The sequence below is a fragment of the Heptranchias perlo genome, chromosome 29, assembly GCF_035084215.1.
Source record: "Heptranchias perlo isolate sHepPer1 chromosome 29, sHepPer1.hap1, whole genome shotgun sequence".
NCBI classification, from domain to species: domain Eukaryota; kingdom Metazoa; phylum Chordata; class Chondrichthyes; order Hexanchiformes; family Hexanchidae; genus Heptranchias; species Heptranchias perlo.
Genome location: NC_090353.1, coordinates 557,861 through 578,589, shown reverse-complemented (window position 1 = coordinate 578,589; position 20,729 = coordinate 557,861).

The window sequence follows — 20,729 nt, the reverse complement described above, 5'->3', positions numbered from 1 at the left end:
GAAGACCAACAAAAATTGACAAGAACCACGAAAAGTTCTTGTATTTTAAGATAAAATCTTACGCTTTTAAAGAAAAAACTTCTCGCTCGCTGAAATATGTTCATTTGCTGAAAATCAACAAAACCACGAAAAGTTCTTGTATTTGAAGATAAAATCTTTTTGCTTTGAAGAAGAAAGATCTGGCTGACTGAAATAAGTTCATTGGATGAAAGCCAACAAAAATTGACAAGAACCACGAAAAGTTCTTGTATTTTAAGATAAAATCTGACGCGATTAAAGAAAAAACTTCTCCCTCGCTGAAATATCTTCATTTGCTGAAAATCAACAAAACCACGAAAAGTTCTTGTATTTGAAGATAAAATCTTTTTGCTTTGAAGAAGAAAGATCGAGCTGACTGAAATAAGTTCATAAGATGAAAACCAACAAAAATTGACAAGAACCACGAAAAGTTCTTGTATTTTAAGATAAAATCTTACGCTTTTAAAGAAAAAACTTCTCGCTCGCTGAAATATGTTCATTTGCTGAAAATCAACAAAACCACGAAAAGTTCTTGTATTTGAAGATAAAATCTTTTTGCTTTGAAGAAGAAAGATCTAGCTGACTGAAATAAGTTCATAAGATGAAAACCAACAAAAATTGACAAGAACCACGAAAAGTTCTTGTATTTTAAGATAAAATCTGACGCTATTAAAGAAAAAACTTCTCGCTCGCTGAAATATGTTCATTTGCTGAAAATCAACAAAACCACGAAAAGTTCTTGTATTTGAAGATAAAATCTTTTTGCTTTGAAGAAGAAAGATCTGGCTGACTGAAATAAGTTCATTGGATGAAAACCAACAAAAATTGACAAGAACCACGAAAAGTTCTTGTATTTTAAGATAAAATCTGACGCTATTAAAGAAAAAACTTCTCCCTCGCTGAAATATGTTCATTTGCTGAAAATCAACAAAACCACGAAAAGTTCTTGTATTTGAAGATAAAATCTTTTTGCTTTGAAGAAGAAAGATCGAGCTGACTGAAATAAGTTCATAAGATGAAAACTAACAAAAATTGACAAGAACCACGAAAAGTTCTTGTATTTTAAGATAAAATCTGACGCGATTAAAGAAAAAACTTCTCCCTCGCTGAAATATGTTCATTTGCTGAAAATCAACAAAACCACGAAAAGTTCTTGTATTTGAAGATAAAATCTATTTGCTTTCAAGAAGAAAGATCCAGCTGACTGAAATAAGTTCATAATATGAAAACCAACAAAAATTGACAAGAACCACGAAAAGTTCTTGTATTTTAAGATAAAATCTTACGCTTTTAAGGAAAAAACTTCTCGCTCGCTGAAATATGTTCATTTGCTGAAAATCAACAAAACCACGAAAAGTTCTTGTATTTGAAGATAAAATCTTTTTGCTTTGAAGAAGAAAGATCTGGCTGACTGAAATAAGTTCATAAGATGAAAACCAACAAAAATTGACAAGAGCCACGAAAAGTTCTTGTATTTTAAGATAAAATCTGACGCTATTAAAGAAAAAACTTCTCGCTCGCTGAAATATGTTCATTTGCTGAAAATCAACAAAATCACGAAAAGTTCTTGTATTTGAAGATAAAATCTTTTTGCTTTGAAGAAGAAAGATCTAGCTGAATGAAATAAGTTCATCAGATGAAAACCAACAAAAATTGACAAGAACCACGAAAAGTTCTTGTATTTTCAGATAAAATCTTACGCTATTAAAGAAAAAACTTCCAGCTCGCTGAAATATGTTCATTTGCTGAAAATCAACAAAACCACGAAAAGTTCTTGTATTTGAAGATAAAATCTTTTTGCTTTCAAGAAGAAAGATCCAGCTGACTGAAATAAGTTCATTGGATGAAAACCAACAAAAATTGACAAGAACCACGAAAAGTTCTTGTATTTTAAGATAAAATCTGACGCTAATAAAGAAAAAACGTCTCGCTCGCTGAAATATGTTCATTTGCTGAAAATCAACAAAACCACGAAAAGTTCTTGTATTTGAAGATAAAATCTTTTTGCTTTCAAGAAGAAAGATCTTGCTGACTGAAATAAGTTTATGGGATGAAAACCAACAAAAATTGACAAGAACCACGAAAAGTTGTTGTGTTTTAAGATAAAATCTGACGCTATTAAAGAAAAAACTTCTCTCTCGCTGAAATATTTTCATTTGCTGAAAATCAACAAAACCACGAAAAGTTCTTGTATTTGAAGATAAAATCTTTTTGCTTTAAACAAGAAAGATCTAGCTGACTGAAATAAGTTCATTGGATGAAGACCAACAAAAATTGACAAGAACCACGAAAAGTTCTTGTATTTTAAGATAAAATCTTACGCTTTTAAAGAAAAAACTTCTCGCTCGCTGAAATATGTTCATTTGCTGAAAATCAACAAAACCACGAAAAGTTCTTGTATTTGAAGATAAAATCTTTTTGCTTTGAAGAAGAAAGATCTGGCTGACTGAAATAAGTTCATTGGATGAAAGCCAACAAAAATTGACAAGAACCACGAAAAGTTCTTGTATTTTAAGATAAAATCTGACGCGATTAAAGAAAAAACTTCTCCCTCGCTGAAATATCTTCATTTGCTGAAAATCAACAAAACCACGAAAAGTTCTTGTATTTGAAGATAAAATCTTTTTGCTTTGAAGAAGAAAGATCGAGCTGACTGAAATAAGTTCATAAGATGAAAACCAACAAAAATTGACAAGAACCACGAAAAGTTCTTGTATTTTAAGATAAAATCTTACGCTTTTAAAGAAAAAACTTCTCGCTCGCTGAAATATGTTCATTTGCTGAAAATCAACAAAACCACGAAAAGTTCTTGTATTTGAAGATAAAATCTTTTTGCTTTCAAGAAGAAAGATCTTGCTGACTGAAATAAGTTCATTGGATGAAAACGAACAAAAATTGACAAGAACCACGAAAAGTTCTTGTATTTTAAGATAAAATCTGACGCTTTTAAAGAAAAAACTTCTCGCTCGCTGAAATATGTTCATTTGCTGAAAATCAACAAAACCACGAAAAGTTCTTGTATTTGAAGATAAAATCTTTTTGCTTTAAACAAGAAAGATCTAGCTGACTGAAATAAGTTCATTGGATGAAGACCAACAAAAATTGACAAGAACCACGAAAAGTTCTTGTATTTTAAGATAAAATCTTACGCTTTTAAAGAAAAAACTTCTCGCTCGCTGAAATATTTTCATTTGCTGAAAATCAACAAAACCACGAAAAGTTCTTGTATTTGAAGATAAAATCTTTTTGCTTTAAACAAGAAAGATCTAGCTGACTGAAATAAGTTCATTGGATGAAGACCAACAAAAATTGACAAGAACCACGAAAAGTTCTTGTATTTTAAGATAAAATCTTACGCTTTTAAAGAAAAAACTTCTCGCTCGCTGAAATATGTTCATTTGCTGAAAATCAACAAAACCACGAAAAGTTCTTGTATTTGAAGATAAAATCTTTTTGCTTTGAAGAAGAAAGATCTGGCTGACTGAAATAAGTTCATTGGATGAAAGCCAACAAAAATTGACAAGAACCACGAAAAGTTCTTGTATTTTAAGATAAAATCTGACGCGATTAAAGAAAAAACTTCTCCCTCGCTGAAATATCTTCATTTGCTGAAAATCAACAAAACCACGAAAAGTTCTTGTATTTGAAGATAAAATCTTTTTGCTTTGAAGAAGAAAGATCGAGCTGACTGAAATAAGTTCATAAGATGAAAACCAACAAAAATTGACAAGAACCACGAAAAGTTCTTGTATTTTAAGATAAAATCTTACGCTTTTAAAGAAAAAACTTCTCGCTCGCTGAAATATGTTCATTTGCTGAAATTCAACAAAACCACGAAAAGTTCTTGTATTTGAAGATAAAATCTTTTTGCTTTGAAGAAGAAAGATCTAGCTGACTGAAATAAGTTCATAAGATGAAAACCAACAAAAATTGACAAGAACCACGAAAAGTTCTTGTATTTTAAGATAAAATCTGACGCTATTAAAGAAAAAACTTCTCGCTCGCTGAAATATGTTCATTTGCTGAAAATCAACAAAACCACAAAAAGTTCTTGTATTTGAAGATAAAATCTTTTTGCTTTGAAGAAGAAAGATCTGGCTGACTGAAATAAGTTCATTGGATGAAAACCAACAAAAATTGACAAGAACCACGAAAAGTTCTTGTATTTTAAGATAAAATCTGACGCTATTAAAGAAAAAACTTCTCTCTCGCTGAAATATGTTCATTTGCTGAAAATCAACAAAACCACGAAAAGTTCTTGTATTTGAAGATAAAATCTTTTTGCTTTCAAGAAGAAAGATCGAGCTGACTGAAATAAGTTCATAAGATGAAAACTAACAAAAATTGACAAGAACCACGAAAAGTTCTTGTATTTTAAGATAAAATCTGACGCGATTAAAGAAAAAACTTCTCCCTCGCTGAAATATGTTCATTTGCTGAAAATCAACAAAACCACGAAAAGTTCTTGTATTTGAAGATAAAATCTATTTGCTTTGAAGAAGAAAGATCGAGCTGACTGAAATAAGTTCATAATATGAAAACCAACAAAAATTGACAAGAACCACGAAAAGTTCTTGTATTTTAAGATAAAATCTTACGCTTTTAAGGAAAAAACTTCTCGCTCGCTGAAATATGTTCATTTGCTGAAAATCAACAAAACCATGAAAAGTTCTTGTATTTGAAGATAAAATCTTTTTGCTTTGAAGAAGAAAGATCTGGCTGACTGAAATAAGTTCATAAGATGAAAACCAACAAAAATTGACAAGAGCCACGAAAAGTTCTTGTATTTTAAGATAAAATCTGACGCTATTAAAGAAAAAACTTCTCGCTCGCTGAAATATGTTCATTTGCTGAAAATCAACAAAATCACGAAAAGTTCTTGTATTTGAAGATAAAATCTTTTTGCTTTGAAGAAGAAAGATCTAGCTGAATGAAATAAGTTCATCAGATGAAAACCAACAAAAATTGACAAGAACCACGAAAAGTTCTTGTATTTTAAGATAAAATCTTACGCTATTAAAGAAAAAACTTCCAGCTCGCTGAAATATGTTCATTTGCTGAAAATCAACAAAACCACGAAAAGTTCTTGTATTTGAAGATAAAATCTTTTTGCTTTCAAGAAGAAAGATCCAGCTGACTGAAATAAGTTCATTGGATGAAAACCAACAAAAATTGACAAGAACCACGAAAAGTTCTTGTATTTTAAGATAAAATCTGACGCTAATAAAGAAAAAACGTCTCGCTCGCTGAAATATGTTCATTTGCTGAAAATCAACAAAACCACGAAAAGTTCTTGTATTTGAAGATAAAATCTTTTTGCTTTCAAGAAGAAAGATCTTGCTGACTGAAATAAGTTTATGGGATGAAAACCAACAAAAATTGACAAGAACCACGAAAAGTTGTTGTGTTTTAAGATAAAATCTGACGCTATTAAAGAAAAAACTTCTCCCTCGCTGAAATATTTTCATTTGCTGAAAATCAACAAAACCACGAAAAGTTCTTGTATTTGAAGATAAAATCTTTTTGCTTTAAACCAGAAAGATCTAGCTGACTGAAATAAGTTCATTGGATGAAGACCAACAAAAATTGACAAGAACCACGAAAAGTTCTTGTATTTTAAGATAAAATCTTACGCTTTTAAAGAAAAAACTTCTCGCTCGCTGAAATATGTTCATTTGCTGAAAATCAACAAAACCACGAAAAGTTCTTGTATTTGAAGATAAAATCTTTTTGCTTTGAAGAAGAAAGATCTGGCTGACTGAAATAAGTTCATTGGATGAAAGCCAACAAAAATTGACAAGAACCACGAAAAGTTCTTGTATTTTAAGATAAAATCTGCCGCGATTAAAGAAAAAACTTCTCCCTCGCTGAAATATCTTCATTTGCTGAAAATCAACAAAACCACGAAAAGTTCTTGTATTTGAAGATAAAATCTTTTTGCTTTGAAGAAGAAAGATCGAGCTGACTGAAATAAGTTCATAAGATGAAAACCAACAAAAATTGACAAGAACCACGAAAAGTTCTTGTATTTTAAGATAAAATCTTACGCTTTTAAAGAAAAAACTTCTCGCTCGCTGAAATATGTTCATTTGCTGAAAATCAACAAAACCACGAAAAGTTCTTGTATTTGAAGATAAAATCTTTTTGCTTTGAAGAAGAAAGATCTGGCTGAATGAAATAAGTTCATAAGATGAAAACCAACAAAAATTGACAAGAACCACGAAAAGTTCTTGTATTTTAAGATAAAATCTGACGCTATTAAAGAAAAAACTTCTCGCTCGCTGAAATATGTTCATTTGCTGAAAATCAACAAAACCACGAAAAGTTCTTGTATTTGAAGATAAAATCTTTTTGCTTTGAAGAAGAAAGATCTGGCTGACTGAAATAAGTTCATTGGATGAAAACCAACAAAAATTGACAAGAACCACGAAAAGTTCTTGTATTTTAAGATAAAATCTGACGCTATTAAAGAAAAAACTTCTCCCTCGCTGAAATATGTTCATTTGCTGAAAATCAACAAAACCACGAAAAGTTCTTGTATTTGAAGATAAAATCTTTTTGCTTTGAAGAAAGATCTGGCTGACTGAAATAAGTTCATTGGATGAAAACCAACAAAAATTGACAAGAACCACGAAAAGTTCTTGTATTTTAAGATAAAATCTGACGCTATTAAAGAAAAAACTTCTCCCTCGCTGAAATATGTTCATTTGCTGAAAATCAACAAAACCACGAAAAGTTCTTGCATTTGAAGATAAAATCTTTTTGCTTTGAAGAAGAAAGATCTAGCTGACTGAAATAAGTTCATAAGATGAAAACTAACAAAAATTGACAAGAACCACGAAAAGTTCTTGTATTTTAAGATAAAATCTTACGCTATTGAAGAAAAAACTTCTAGCTCGCTGAAATATGTTCATTTGCTGAAAATCAACAAAACCACGAAAAGTTCTTGTATTTGAAGATAAAATCTTTTTGCTTTCAAGAAGAAAAATCGAGCTGACTGAAATAAGTTCATTGGATGAAAACCAACAAAAATTGACAAGAACCACGAAAAGTTCTCGTATTTTAAGATAAAATCTGACGCGATTAAAGAAAAAACTTCTCGCTCGCTGAAATATGTTCATTTGCTGAAAATCAACAAAACCACAAAAAGTTCTTGTATTTGAAGATAAAACCTTTTTGCTTTGAAGAAGAAAGGTCTGGCTGACTGAAATAAGTTCATTGGATGAAAACCAACAAAAATTGACAAGAACCACGAAAAGTTCTTGTATTTTAAGATAAAATCTGACGCTATTAAAGAAAAAACTTCTCGCTCGCTGAAATATGTTCATTTGCTGAAAATCAACAAAACCACAAAAAGTTCTTGTATTTGAAGATAAAACCTTTTTGCTTTGAAGAAGAAAGGTCTGGCTGACTGAAATAAGTTCATTGGATGAAAACCAACAAAAATTGACAAGAACCACGAAAAGTTCTTGTATTTTAAGATAAAATCTTACGCTTTTAAAGAAAAAACTTCTCGCTCGCTGAAATATGTTCATTTGCTGAAAATCAACAAAACCACGAAAAGTTCTTGTATTTGAAGATAAAATCTTTTTGCTTTGAAGAAGAAAGATCTGGCTGACTGAAATAAGTTCATTGGATGAAAGCCAACAAAAATTGACAAGAACCACGAAAAGTTCTTGTATTTTAAGATAAAATCTGCCGCGATTAAAGAAAAAACTTCTCCCTCGCTGAAATATCTTCATTTGCTGAAAATCAACAAAACCACGAAAAGTTCTTGTATTTGAAGATAAAATCTTTTTGCTTTGAAGAAGAAAGATCGAGCTGACTGAAATAAGTTCATAAGATGAAAACCAACAAAAATTGACAAGAACCACGAAAAGTTCTTGTATTTTAAGATAAAATCTTACGCTTTTAAAGAAAAAACTTCTCGCTCGCTGAAATATGTTCATTTGCTGAAAATCAACAAAACCACGAAAAGTTCTTGTATTTGAAGATAAAATCTTTTTGCTTTGAAGAAGAAAGATCTGGCTGAATGAAATAAGTTCATAAGATGAAAACCAACAAAAATTGACAAGAACCACGAAAAGTTCTTGTATTTTAAGATAAAATCTGACGCTATTAAAGAAAAAACTTCTCGCTCGCTGAAATATGTTCATTTGCTGAAAATCAACAAAACCACGAAAAGTTCTTGTATTTGAAGATAAAATCTTTTTGCTTTGAAGAAGAAAGATCTGGCTGACTGAAATAAGTTCATTGGATGAAAACCAACAAAAATTGACAAGAACCACGAAAAGTTCTTGTATTTTAAGATAAAATCTGACGCTATTAAAGAAAAAACTTCTCCCTCGCTGAAATATGTTCATTTGCTGAAAATCAACAAAACCACGAAAAGTTCTTGTATTTGAAGATAAAATCTTTTTGCTTTGAAGAAAGATCTGGCTGACTGAAATAAGTTCATTGGATGAAAACCAACAAAAATTGACAAGAACCACGAAAAGTTCTTGTATTTTAAGATAAAATCTGACGCTATTAAAGAAAAAACTTCTCCCTCGCTGAAATATGTTCATTTGCTGAAAATCAACAAAACCACGAAAAGTTCTTGCATTTGAAGATAAAATCTTTTTGCTTTGAAGAAGAAAGATCTAGCTGACTGAAATAAGTTCATAAGATGAAAACTAACAAAAATTGACAAGAACCACGAAAAGTTCTTGTATTTTAAGATAAAATCTTACGCTATTGAAGAAAAAACTTCTAGCTCGCTGAAATATGTTCATTTGCTGAAAATCAACAAAACCACGAAAAGTTCTTGTATTTGAAGATAAAATCTTTTTGCTTTCAAGAAGAAAAATCGAGCTGACTGAAATAAGTTCATTGGATGAAAACCAACAAAAATTGACAAGAACCACGAAAAGTTCTCGTATTTTAAGATAAAATCTGACGCGATTAAAGAAAAAACTTCTCGCTCGCTGAAATATGTTCATTTGCTGAAAATCAACAAAACCACAAAAAGTTCTTGTATTTGAAGATAAAACCTTTTTGCTTTGAAGAAGAAAGGTCTGGCTGACTGAAATAAGTTCATTGGATGAAAACCAACAAAAATTGACAAGAACCACGAAAAGTTCTTGTATTTTAAGATAAAATCTGACGCTATTAAAGAAAAAACTTCTCCCTCGCTGAAATATGTTCATTTGCTGAAAATCAACAAAACCACGAAAAGTTCTTGTATTTTCAGATAAAATCTTTTTGCTTTGAAGAAGAAAGATCGAGCTGACTGAAATAAGTTCATAAGATGAAAACCAACAAAAATTGACAAGAACCACGAAAAGTTCTTGTATTTTAAGATAAAATCTGACGCTGATAAAGAAAAAACTTCTCGCTCGCTGAAATATGTTCATTTGCTGAAAATCAACAAAACCACGAAAAGTTCTTGTATTTGACGATAAAATCTTTTTGCTTTGAAGAAGAAAGATCTGGCTGACTGAAATAAGTTCATCAGATGAAAACCAACAAAAATTGACAAGAACCACGAAAAGTTCTTGTATTTTAAGATAAAATCTGACGCTATTGAAGAAAAAACTTCTAGCTCGCTGAAATATGTTCATTTGCTGAAAATCAACAAAACCACGAAAAGTTCTTGTATTTGAAGATAAAATCTTTTTGCTTTGAAGAAGAAAGATCTAGCTGACTGAAATAAGTTCATAAGATGAAAACTAACAAAAATTGACAAGAACCACGAAAAGTTCTTGTATTTTAAGATAAAATCTGACGCGATTAAAGAAAAAACTTCTCCCTCACTGAAATATGTTCATTTGCTGAAAATCAACAAAACCACGAAAAGTTCTTGTATTTGAAGATAAAATCTATTTGCTTTGAAGAAGAAAGATCGAGCTGACTGAAATAAGTTCATAATATGAAAACCAACAAAAATTGACAAGAACCACGAAAAGTTCTTGTATTTTAAGATAAAATCTTACGCTTTTAAGGAAAAAACTTCTCGCTCGCTGAAATATGTTCATTTGCTGAAAATCAACAAAACCACGAAAAGTTCTTGTATTTGAAGATAAAATCTTTTTGCTTTGAAGAAGAAAGATCTGGCTGACTGAAATAAGTTCATTGGATGAAAACCAACAAAAATTGACAAGAGCCACGAAAAGTTCCTGTATTTTAAGATAAAATCTGACGCTATTAAAGAAAAAACTTCTCGCTCGCTGAAATATGTTCATTTGCTGAAAATCAACAAAATCACGAAAAGTTCTTGTATTTGAAGATAAAATCTTTTTGCTTTGAAGAAGAAAGATCTAGCTGAATGAAATAAGTTCATCAGATGAAAACCAACAAAAATTGACAAGAACCACGAAAATTTCTTGTATTTTAAGATAAAATCTTACGCTATTGAAGAAAAAACTTCCAGCTCGCTGAAATATGTTCATTTGCTGAAAATCAACAAAACCACGAAAAGTTCTTGTATTTGAAGATAAAATCTTTTTGCTTTCAAGAAGAAAGATCCAGCTGACTGAAATAAGTTCATTGGATGAAAACCAACAAAAATTGACAAGAACCACGAAAAGTTCTTGTATTTTAAGATAAAATCTGACGCTAATAAAGAAAAAACGTCTCGCTCGCTGAAATATGTTCATTTGCTGAAAATCAACAAAACCACGAAAAGTTCTTGTATTTGAAGATAAAATCTTTTTGCTTTCAAGAAGAAAGATCTTGCTGACTGAAATAAGTTCATTGGATGAAAACGAACAAAAATTGACAAGAACCACGAAAAGTTCTTGTATTTTAAGATAAAATCTGACGCTTTTAAAGAAAAAACTTCTCGCTCGCTGAAATATGTTCATTTGCTGAAAATCAACAAAACCACGAAAAGTTCTTGTATTTGAAGATAAAATCTTTTTGCTTTCAAGAAGAAAGATCTTGCTGACTGAAATAAGTTTATGGGATGAAAACCAACAAAAATTGACAAGAACCACGAAAAGTTGTTGTGTTTTAAGATAAAATCTGACGCTATTAAAGAAAAAACTTCTCCCTCGCTGAAATATTTTCATTTGCTGAAAATCAACAAAACCACGAAAAGTTCTTGTATTTGAAGATAAAATCTTTTTGCTTTAAACCAGAAAGATCTAGCTGACTGAAATAAGTTCATTGGATGAAGACCAACAAAAATTGACAAGAACCACGAAAAGTTCTTGTATTTTAAGATAAAATCTTACGCTTTTAAAGAAAAAACTTCTCGCTCGCTGAAATATGTTCATTTGCTGAAAATCAACAAAACCACGAAAAGTTCTTGTATTTGAAGATAAAATCTTTTTGCTTTGAAGAAGAAAGATCTGGCTGACTGAAATAAGTTCATTGGATGAAAGCCAACAAAAATTGACAAGAACCACGAAAAGTTCTTGTATTTTAAGATAAAATCTGACGCGATTAAAGAAAAAACTTCTCCCTCGCTGAAATATCTTCATTTGCTGAAAATCAACAAAACCACGAAAAGTTCTTGTATTTGAAGATAAAATCTTTTTGCTTTGAAGAAGAAAGATCGAGCTGACTGAAATAAGTTCATAAGATGAAAACCAACAAAAATTGACAAGAACCACGAAAAGTTCTTGTATTTTAAGATAAAATCTTACGCTTTTAAAGAAAAAACTTCTCGCTCGCTGAAATATGTTCATTTGCTGAAAATCAACAAAACCACGAAAAGTTCTTGTATTTGAAGATAAAATCTTTTTGCTTTGAAGAAGAAAGATCTAGCTGACTGAAATAAGTTCATAAGATGAAAACCAACAAAAATTGACAAGAACCACGAAAAGTTCTTGTATTTTAAGATAAAATCTGACGCTATTAAAGAAAAAACTTCTCGCTCGCTGAAATATGTTCATTTGCTGAAAATCAACAAAACCACGAAAAGTTCTTGTATTTGAAGATAAAATCTTTTTGCTTTGAAGAAGAAAGATCTGGCTGACTGAAATAAGTTCATTGGATGAAAACCAACAAAAATTGACAAGAACCACGAAAAGTTCTTGTATTTTAAGATAAAATCTGACGCTATTAAAGAAAAAACTTCTCCCTCGCTGAAATATGTTCATTTGCTGAAAATCAACAAAACCACGAAAAGTTCTTGTATTTGAAGATAAAATCTTTTTGCTTTGAAGAAAGATCTGGCTGACTGAAATAAGTTCATTGGATGAAAACCAACAAAAATTGACAAGAACCACGAAAAGTTCTTGTATTTTAAGATAAAATCTGACGCTATTAAAGAAAAAACTTCTCCCTCGCTGAAATATGTTCATTTGCTGAAAATCAACAAAACCACGAAAAGTTCTTGCATTTGAAGATAAAATCTTTTTGCTTTGAAGAAGAAAGATCTAGCTGACTGAAATAAGTTCATAAGATGAAAACTAACAAAAATTGACAAGAACCACGAAAAGTTCTTGTATTTTAAGATAAAATCTTACGCTATTGAAGAAAAAACTTCTAGCTCGCTGAAATATGTTCATTTGCTGAAAATCAACAAAACCACGAAAAGTTCTTGTATTTGAAGATAAAATCTTTTTGCTTTCAAGAAGAAAGATCGAGCTGACTGAAATAAGTTCATTGGATGAAAACCAACAAAAATTGACAAGAACCACGAAAAGTTCTTGTATTTTAAGATTAAATCTGACGCGATTAAAGAAAAAACTTCTCGCTCGCTGAAATATGTTCATTTGCTGAAAATCAACAAAACCACAAAAAGTTCTTGTATTTGAAGATAAAACCTTTTTGCTTTGAAGAAGAAAGGTCTGGCTGACTGAAATAAGTTCATTGGATGAAAACCAACAAAAATTGACAAGAACCACGAAAAGTTCTTGTATTTTAAGATAAAATCTGACGCTATTAAAGAAAAAACTTCTCCCTCGCTGAAATATGTTCATTTGCTGAAAATCAACAAAACCACGAAAAGTTCTTGTATTTTCAGATAAAATCTTTTTGCTTTGAAGAAGAAAGATCGAGCTGACTGAAATAAGTTCATAAGATGAAAACCAACAAAAATTGACAAGAACCACGAAAAGTTCTTGTATTTTAAGATAAAATCTGACGCTGATAAAGAAAAAACTTCTCGCTCGCTGAAATATGTTCATTTGCTGAAAATCAACAAAACCACGAAAAGTTCTTGTATTTGACGATAAAATCTTTTTGCTTTGAAGAAGAAAGATCTGGCTGACTGAAATAAGTTCATCAGATGAAAACCAACAAAAATTGACAAGAACCACGAAAAGTTCTTGTATTTTAAGATAAAATCTGACGCCATTGAAGAAAAAACTTCTCGCTCGCTGAAATATGTTCATTTGCTGAAAATCAACAAAACCACGAAAAGTTCTTGTATTTGAAGATAAAATCTTTTTGCTTTGAAGAAGAAAGATCTAGCTGACTGAAATAAGTTCATAAGATGAAAACTAACAAAAATTGACAAGAACCACGAAAAGTTCTTGTATTTTAAGATAAAATCTGATGCTATTGAAGAAAAAACTTCTAGCTCGCTGAAATATGTTCATTTGCTGAAAATCAACAAAACCACGAAAAGTTCTTGTATTTGAAGATAAAATCTTTTTGCTTTGAAGAAGAAAGATCTGGCTGACTGAAATAAGTTCATTGGATGAAAACCAACAAAAATTGACAATAGCCACGAAAAGTTCTTGTATTTTTAGATAAAATCTGACGCTATAAAAGAAAAAACTTCTCGCTCGCTGAAATATGTTCATTTGCTGAAAATCAACAAAATCACGAAAAGTTCTTGTATTTGAAGATAAAATATTTTTGCTTTGAAGAAGAAAGATCGAGCTGAATGAAATAAGTTCATCAGATGAAAACCAACATAAATTGACAAGAACCACGAAAAGTTCTTGTATTTTAAGATAAAATCTTACGCTATTAAAGAAAAAACTTCCAGCTCGCTGAAATATGTTCATTTGCTGAAAATCAACAAAACCACGAAAAGTTCTTGTATTGGAAGATAAAATCTTTTTGCTTTCAAGAAGAAAGATCCAGCTGACTGAAATAAGTTCATTGGATGAAAACCAACAAAAATTGACAAGAACCACGAAAAGTTCTTGTATTTTAAGATAAAATCTGACGCTATTAAAGAAAAAACTTCTCGCTCGCTGAAATATGTTCATTTGCTGAAAATCAACAAAACCACGAACAGTTCTTGCATTTGAAGATAAAATCTTTTTGCTTTCAAGAAGAAAGATCTTGCTGACTGAAATAAGTTCATTGGATGAAAACCAACAAAAATTGACAAGAACCACGAAAAGTTCTTGTATTTTAAGATAAAATCTGACGCTTTTAAAGAAAAAACTTCTCGCTCGCTGAAATATGTTCATTTGCTGAAAATCAACAAAACCACGAAAAGTTCTTGTATTTGAAGATAAAATCTTTTTGCTTTGAAGAAGAAAGATCGAGCTGACTGAAATAAGTTCAGAAGATGAAAACCAACAAAAATTGACAAGAACCACGAAAAGTTCTTGTATTTTAAGATAAAATCTGACGCTATTAAAGAAAAAACGTCTCGCTCGCTGAAATATGTTCATTTGCTGAATATCAACAAAACCACGAAAAGTTCTTGTATTTGAAGATAAAATCTTTTTGCTTTGAAGAAGAAAGATCTGGCTGACTGAAATAAGTTCATTGGATGAAAACCAACAAAAATTGACAAGAACCACGAAAAGTTCTTGTATTTTAACATAAAATCTGACGCTATTAAAGAAAAAACTTCTCCCTCGCTGAAATATGTTCATTTGCTGAAAATCAACAAAACCACGAAAAGTTCTTGTATTTGAAGATAAAATCTTTTTGCTTTGAAGAAGAAAGATCCAGCTGACTGAAATGAGTTCATGAGATGAAAACTAACAAAAATTGACAAGAACCACGAAAAGTTCTTGTATTTTAAGATAAAATCTTACGCTATTGAAGAAAAAACTTCTAGCTCGCTGAAATATGTTCATTTGCTGAAAATCAACAAAACCACGAAAAGTTCTTGTATTTGAAGATAAAATCTTTTTGCTTTGAAGAAGAAAGATCTAGCTGACTGAAATAAGTTCATAAGATGAAAACCAACAAAAATTGACAAGAACCACGAAAAGTTCTTGTATTTTAAGATAAAATCTGAAGCTATTGAAGAAAAAACTTCTCGCTCGCTGAAATATGTTCATTTGCTGAAAATCAACAAAACCACGAAAAGTTCTTGTATTTGAAGATAAAATCTTTTTGCTTTGAAGAAGAAAGATCTAGCTGACTGAAATAAGTTCATAAGATGAAAACCAACAAAAATTGACAAGAACCACGAAAAGTTCTTGTATTTTAAGATAAAATCTGAAGCTATTAAAGAAAAAACTTCTCGCTCGCTGAAATATGTTCATTTGCTGAAAATCAACAAAATCACGAAAAGTTCTTGTATTTGAAGATAAAATCTTTTTGCTTTGAAGAAGAAAGATCTGGCTGAATGAAATAAGTTCATTGGATGAAAACCAACAAAAATTGACAAGAACCACGAAAAGTTCTTGTATTTTAAGATAAAATCTGACGCTAATAAAAAAAAACTTCTCGCTCGCTGAAATATGTTCATTTGCTGAAAATCAACAAAACCACGAAAAGTTCTTGCATTTGAAGATAAAATCTTTTTGCTTTCAAGAAGAAAGATCTTGCTGACTGAAATAAGTTCATTGGATGAAAGCCAACAAAAATTGACAAGAACCACGAAAAGTTCTTGTATTTTAAGATAAAATCTGACGCGATTAAAGAAAAAACTTCTCCCTCGCTGAAATATGTTCATTTGCTGAAAATCAACAAAACCACGAAAAGTTCTTGTATTTGAAGATAAAATCTTTTTGCTTTGAAGAAGAAAGATCGAGCTGACTGAAATAAGTTCATAACATGAAAACCAACAAAAATTGACAAGAACCACGAAAAGTTGTTGTATTTTAAGATAAAATCTTACGCTATTGAAGAAAAAACTTCTCGCTCGCTGAAATATGTTCATTTGCTGAAAATCAACAAAACCACGAAAAGTTCTTGTATTTGAAGATAAAATCTTTTTGCTTTGAAGAAGAAAGATCTGGCTGACTGAAATAAGTTCATCAGATGAAAACCAACAAAAATTGACAAGAACCACGAAAAGTTCTTGTATTTTAAGATAAAATCTGACGCTATTGAAGAAAAAACTTCTCCCTCGCTGAAATATGTTCATTTGCTGAAAATCAACAAAACCACGAAAAGTTCTTGTATTTGAAGATAAAATCTTTTTGCTTTGAAGAAGAAAGATCTAGCTGACTGAAATAAGTTCATAAGATGAAAACTAACAAAAATTGACAAGAAACACGAAAAGTTCTTGTATTTTAAGATAAAATCTTACGCGATTGAAGAAAAAACTTCTAGCTCGCTGAAATATGTTCATTTGCTGAAAATCAACAAAACCACGAAAAGTTCTTGTATTTGAAGATAAAATCTTTTTGCTTTGAAGAAGAAAGATCTGGCTGACTGAAATAAGTTCATTGGATGAAAACCAACAAAAATTGACAAGAACCACGAAAAGTTCTTGTATTTTAAGATAAAATCTGACGCGATTAAAGAAAAAACTTCTCCCTCGCTGAAATATGTTCATTTGCTGAAAATCAACAAAACCACAAAAAGTTCTTGTATTTGAAGATAAAATCTTTTTGCTTTAAAGAAGAAAGATCTAGCTGACTGAAATAAGTTCATTGGATGAAAACCAACAAAAATTGACAAGAACCACGAAAAGTTCTTGTATTTTAAGCTAAAATCTAACGCTTTTAAAGAAAAAACTTCTCGCTCGCTGAAATGTGTTCATTTGCTGAAAATCAACAAAACCACGAAAAGTTCTTGTATTTGAAGATAAAATCTTTTTGCTTTGAAGAAGAAAGATCTGGCTGACTGAAATAAGTTCATTGGATGAAAGCCAACAAAAATTGACAAGAACCACGAAAAGTTCTTGTATTTTAAGATAAAATCTTACGCTTTTAAAGAAAAAACTTCTCGCTCGCTGAAATATGTTCATTTGCTGAAAATCAACAAATCCACGAAAAGTTCTTGTATTTGAAGATAAAATCTTTTTGCTTTGAAGAAGAAAGATCGAGCTGACTGTAATAAGTTCATAAGATGAAAACCAACAAAAATTGACAAGAACCACGAAAAGTTCTTGTATTTTAAGATAAAATCTGACGCTATTAAAGAAAAAACGTCTCGCTCGCTGAAATATGTTCATTTGCTGAAAATCAACAAAACCACGAAAAGTTCTTGTATTTGAAGATAAAATCTTTTTGCTTTGAAGAAGAAAGATCGAGCTGACTGAAATAAGTTCATTGGATGAAAACCAACAAAAATTGACAAGAACCACGAAAAGTTCTTGTATTTTAAGATAAAATCTGAAGCTATTAAAGAAAAAACTTCTCCCTCGCTGAAATATGTTCATTTGCTGAAAATCAACAAAACCACGAAAAGTTCTTGTATTTGAAGATGAAATCTTTTTGCTTTGAAGAAGAAAGATCCAGCTGACTGAAATGAGTTCATCAGATGAAAACCAACAAAAATTGACAAGAACCACGAAAAGTTCTTGTATTTTAAGATAAAATCTTACGCTATTAAAGAAAAAACTTCCAGCTCGCTGAAATATGTTCATTTGCTGAAAATCAACAAAACCACGAAAAGTTCTTGTATTTGAAGATAAAATCTTTTTGCTTTCAAGAAGAAAGATCCAGCTGACTGAAATAAGTTCATTGGATGAAAACCAACAAAAATTGACAAGAACCACGAAAAGTTCTTGTATTTTAAGATAAAATCTGAAGCTATTAAAGAAAAAACTTCTCGCTCGCTGAAATATGTTCATTTGCTGAAAATCAACAAAATCACGAAAAGTTCTTGTATTTGAAGATAAAATCTTTTTGCTTTGAAGAAGAAAGATCGAGCTGACTGAAATAAGTTCATAAGATGAAAACCAACAAAAATTGACAAGAACCACGAAAAGTTCTTGTATTTTATGATAAAATCTTACGCTTTTAAAGAAAAAACTTCTCGCTCGCTGAAATATGTTCATTTGCTGAAAATCAACAAAACCACGAAAAGTTCTTGTATTTGAAGATAAAATCTTTTTGCTTTGAAGAAGAAAGATCTAGCTGACTGAAATAAGTTCATAAGATGAAAACCAACAAAAATTGACAAGAACCACGAAAAGTTCTTGTATTTTAAGATAAAATCTGAAGCTATTAAAGAAAAAACTTCTCGCTCGCTGAAATATGTTCATTTGCTGAAAATCAACAAAATCACGAAAAGTTCTTGTGTTTGAAGATAAAATCTTTTTGCTTTGAAGAAGAAAGATCTGGCTGAATGAAATAAGTTCATTGGATGAAAACCAACAAAAATTGACAAGAACCACGAAAAGTTCTTGTATTTTAAGATAAAATCTGACGCTAATAAAAAAAAACTTCTCGCTCGCTGAAATATGTTCATTTGCTGAAAATCAACAAAACCACGAAAAGTTCTTGCATTTGAAGATAAAATCTTTTTGCTTTCAAGAAGAAAGATCTTGCTGACTGAAATAAGTTCATTGGATGAAAGCCAACAAAAATTGACAAGAACCACGAAAAGTTCTTGTATTTTAAGATAAAATCTTACGCTATTAAAGAAAAAACTTCCAGCTCGCTGAAATATGTTCATTTGCTGAAAATCAACAAAACCACGAAAAGTTCTTGTATTTGAAGATAAAATCTTTTTGCTTTCAAGAAGAAAGATCCAGCTGACTGAAATAAGTTCATTGGATGAAAACCAACAAAAATTGACAAGAACCACGAAAAGTTCTTGTATTTTAAGATAAAATCTGAAGCTATTAAAGAAAAAACTTCTCGCTCGCTGAAATATGTTCATTTGCTGAAAATCAACAAAATCACGAAAAGTTCTTGTATTTGAAGATAAAATCTTTTTGCTTTGAAGAAGAAAGTTCGAGCTGACTGAAATAAGTTGATAAGATGAAAACCAACAAAAATTGACAAGAACCACGAAAAGTTCTTGTATTTTATGATAAAATCTTACGCTTTTAAAGAAAAAACTTCTCGCTCGCTGAAATATGTTCATTTGCTGAAAATCAACAAAACCACGAAAAGATCTTGTATTTGAAGATAAAATCTTTTTGCTTTGAAGAAGAAAGATCTAGCTGACTGAAATAAGTTCATAAGATGAAAACCAACAAAAATTGACAAGAACCACGAAAAGTTCTTGTATTTTAAGATAAAATCTGAAGCTATTAAAGAAAAAACTTCTCGCTCGCTGAAATATGTTCATTTGCTGAAAATCAACAAAATCACGAAAAGTTCTTGTGTTTGAAGATAAAATCTTTTTGCTTTGAAGAAGAAAGATCTGGCTGAATGAAATAAGTTCATTGGATGAAAACCAACAAAAATTGACAAGAACCACGAAAAGTTCTTGTATTTTAAGATAAAATCTGACGCTAATAAAAAAAAACTTCTCGCTCGCTGAAATATGTTCATTTGCTGAAAATCAACAAAACCACGAAAAGTTCTTGCATTTGAAGATAAAATCTTTTTGCTTTCAAGAAGAAAGATCTTGCTGACTGAAATAAGTTCATTGGATGAAAGCCAACAAAAATTGACAAGAACCACGAAAAGTTCTTGTGTTTTAAGATAAAATCTTACGCTTTTAAGGAAAAAACTTCTCGCTCGCTGAAATATGTTCATTTGCTGAAAATCAACAAAACCACGAAAAGTTCTTGTATTTGAAGATAAAATCTTTTTGCTTTGAAGAAGAAAGATCTGGCTGACTGAAATAAGTTCATCAGATGAAAACCAACAAAAATTGACAAGAACCACGAAAAGTTCTTGTATTTTAAGATACAATCTGACGCTATTGAAGAAAAAACTTCTCGCTCGCTGAAATATGTTCATTTGCTGAAAATCAACAAAACCACGAAAAGTTCTTGTATTTCAAGATAAAATCTTTTTGCTTTGAAGAAGAAAGATCTAGCTGACTGAAATAAGTTCATAAGATGAAAACTAACAAAAATTGACAAGAAACACGAAAAGTTCTTGTATTTTAAGATAAAATCTTACGCGATTGAAGAAAAAACTTCTAGCTCGCTGAAATATGTTCATTTGCTGAAAATCAACAAAACCACGAAAAGTTCTTGTATTTGAAGATAAAATCTTTTTGCTTTGAAGAAGAAAGATCTCGCTGACTGAAATAAGTTCATTGGATGAAAACCAACAAAAATTGACAAGAGACACGAAAAGTTCTTGTATTTTAAGATAAAATCTGACGCTATTGAAGAAAAAACTTCTCGCTCGCTGAAATATGTTCATTTGCTGAAAATCAACAAAACCACGAAAAGTTATTGTATTTGAAGATAAAATCTTTTTGCTTTGAAGAAGAAAGATCTAGCTGACTGAAATAAGTTCATTGGATGAAAACCAACAAAAATTGACAAGAACCACGAAAAGTTCTTGTATTTAAACTAAAATCTAACGCTTTTAAAGAAAAAACTTCTCGCTCGCTGAAATGTGTTCATTTGCTGAAAATCAACAAAACCACGAAAATTTCTTGGATTTGAAGATAAAATCTTTTTGCTTTGAAGAAGAAAGATCTGGCTGACTGAAATAAGTTCATTGGATGAAAGCCAACAAAAATTGACAAGAACCACGAAAAGTTCTTGT